Below are 2639 nucleotides of genomic sequence, written 5' to 3' on the forward strand. Positions count from 1 at the left end.
AACTTTTCGATCTTCTATGTTATTTGCTCGACAATCGCCGTTACTTTCAATGTTGCAGGGAATATGAAGGTGGCAGTTGCAAATTTTGGTATTATGGCTTATATTTCGCAATCCAATATCCTTCTTAAATGCAGTAGGGTGTGCGATTTCCCTTTTAGGTTGCACTTTCTATGGATATGTGAGACATGTTTTGACACCCATTAAGTTATCGTGAAAGCCCAGATGGAGTTCTCTTGAATTGAACGGATTACCGCAGATGGGTATTTTATTGGTCCACGAAGTTCGCAGGGTTTTATGCTTAACAGAGATCCAGTTTTTATGGTGTTGGTCGTGCTCTCCCCGGTTAAATAGAGAAACCCAACTCATTTCTTTGGCACCTACGTTTCTTCCATTTTTGCATTATGGTTAAATATTGTTGGCTAAATCGTTTTTGGGGATAAGCTTTCCTGCATATAATTCTTCACAGGTTAAGGTCTGTTCAGATACAGTTTTGGAGACATGCGCCGGATGTGATAGCCAGAGAGGATAAAGAAGGATCATTGTCTATCGGAGTTTATCGTGGAAGAAATCCATTTGCACTGCATCCTATTTAGGAGGAAGGAATTTCGAATGACAGAAGCTCAGCCTAGCCTGTTGCTAATTCTGTATTTACATGTGCATCAGCTTCTGATAGCAGTCACTCGAACAATTTTGTGGCAGACCCTTTTCTCTATATTCAGGGAGATGTTCTGTACCTGTTCTTTGAGACAAAGAATGCTTTAACAATATATACATGATGCCCGAGAGTAGTCAGAAAGGGAATCTTCGTTTTTACCGGGCATTGGATTTTCCTCTGGAGTGGAGACTTAGAAAGGTGCTTCTTAAGAAGCTACTTGTAGACACTTTCTTGATTCACTATAATAAAATTACTGGCTTTTTGGATCAGATGTCAGTCGGTTTGGTGCAAATAAAATGGAGAGCTGGAAATCTGGTATGCTAATTCACCTCTTGGCCCATCGAAACAACATAAGGGCAATCCTGTGTATAATTTTGATAAAAGCTTAGGTGCAGGGAATGCTGGAAGGCCTGTTGTGTATGATGAACATCTCTATCGCATGGGTCAAGATTGTGGTGACACTTATGGGCATCATATATGAGCATTTAAAGTAGAAGTGATCACCAAGGAAAAGTACAGAGAAGCAGATTTATAATCAACAAATGATAGGCTAATATCTTGAAAGCTTGGGAAAGCAGAGTCTCTTGGGAGTCACTTTCTTTATGGAGGTGGTGCGCTATGATGGTGCTGGTTTCTTGAACCAGAACAAAAGATATATGCATGTGGTAATGATAAAGACTTTGTTGACTCCCAATTTAATTTGGCATTAGCAACAGATAATGATGTAATGTCATGTGAATCAACTAAAGATGCAGAGGAATTTCCTATTGAGGATGGCATGGTGGAGGGACTTGCAGATTCCACATCAGAATTAAGGTCATTTGAACACCAGCACTTAAAGGAACACAGTGATACATGCAAATGAAGCTGCATAGATGAACATTGGAAATGCAGGGGGTTTTATCTGTAATATTCTGTTTACTGAAATGCAGGGGTGGTTGCACAGGAAAGAGACTTGAATGTTTTCGGTCCATTAATATCTTCAGTTTCCTGGTGTTGAAGGTTTTGCTTTCTATGTTTGTTGCAAGACTTTAAATTATACAGCGGGTAGCCTTGTAAAGGTTTTGTAAGGTGTTATAACCTAATTGATCTGGAATGTATTCCATATCAATAGTGTTTGTTAAAGACTATGAGCACATCTTGCAGAGGCACATTTATGCTTTGTTTAGTGATCTTTGGAAAATGGGTTCTGTAAGAATAAGGATTCCCACTTAAAGCTGATGTGCTCGATTCAGATTATAGAATGTGCCATTGTTTTGTGCACTTAAGGAATCAGAAATGGAAACAATTTCAGATGGCAGAGCCAAACATGAGTTTGATTCAGAGTTCAATTCAACACATAAGGAAGCAGGTATTGAAACAACAGGACAGTTACATGAGAAGGATGGTCAGTGTTCGGACCTTGCTGATGTTGAAGCTACACACTGGCAATCATTTAGCTATGAGAGGAAGACTGTGTTTTTTTTTAAATCACACAGCAGTTTCGTAGCGCGCTACGAAACTGCTGTAGGTGATGTTTTCGATGTAGAATAAACAGTTTGACCGGGAATGTTAGAAGAGAGACACCTGTACATCAATACAGCCTACAGCTCATCTGGAGACATGGTGTTTGGTAGCAGCGTTCCACACTTTGAGTTATTAAAGAGTTGGGAACATGCTGCTATATTTTCGGAGGATGGTAGGAGACAGGCACCTTAAAAACAGAGCACATCTTTTGGTCAATTAATGAGCCATCAGCGCTTTCAAGCATCCAAGGTTAGCTTGTTTATTGCATCTTTAGCTCAGCCATCTCAGCCTAACTGAAGGAGGACAGCTGTCAAGGATCCAAGAAGAATCATGTTACGAGGAGAATGGAATTAGTGTTTTAGTTTGATTAGGACTCTATATATTTACAGCGCAATACCTTTTGTATTTAATAAGTTTGTTTAAATAGATAAGGATAGTTAATAGGAACCTTCGATGCTCCCCTCATGCTGGAGGAGGT

The 2639-nt window shown here is 39.6% G+C and overlaps 1 long non-coding RNA gene across 1 annotated transcript; it reads left to right on the forward strand.

The window, feature by feature from the left end:
- The first annotated feature begins 220 nt into the window (after window positions 1-220).
- Window positions 221-2077, forward strand: LOC149215983 (uncharacterized). The gene is made up of 2 exons (XR_016250512.1): window positions 221-321; window positions 467-2077. It is a non-coding gene; the product is annotated as an uncharacterized LOC149215983 (long non-coding RNA).
- Window positions 2078-2639: the final 562 nt, after the last annotated feature.

The sequence above is a fragment of the Pinus tabuliformis genome, chromosome 1_1 (assembly GCF_031772625.1).
Source record: "Pinus tabuliformis cultivar Carrire ecotype Pingquan chromosome 1_1, CPIR1, whole genome shotgun sequence".
NCBI lineage: Eukaryota > Viridiplantae > Streptophyta > Pinopsida > Pinales > Pinaceae > Pinus > Pinus tabuliformis.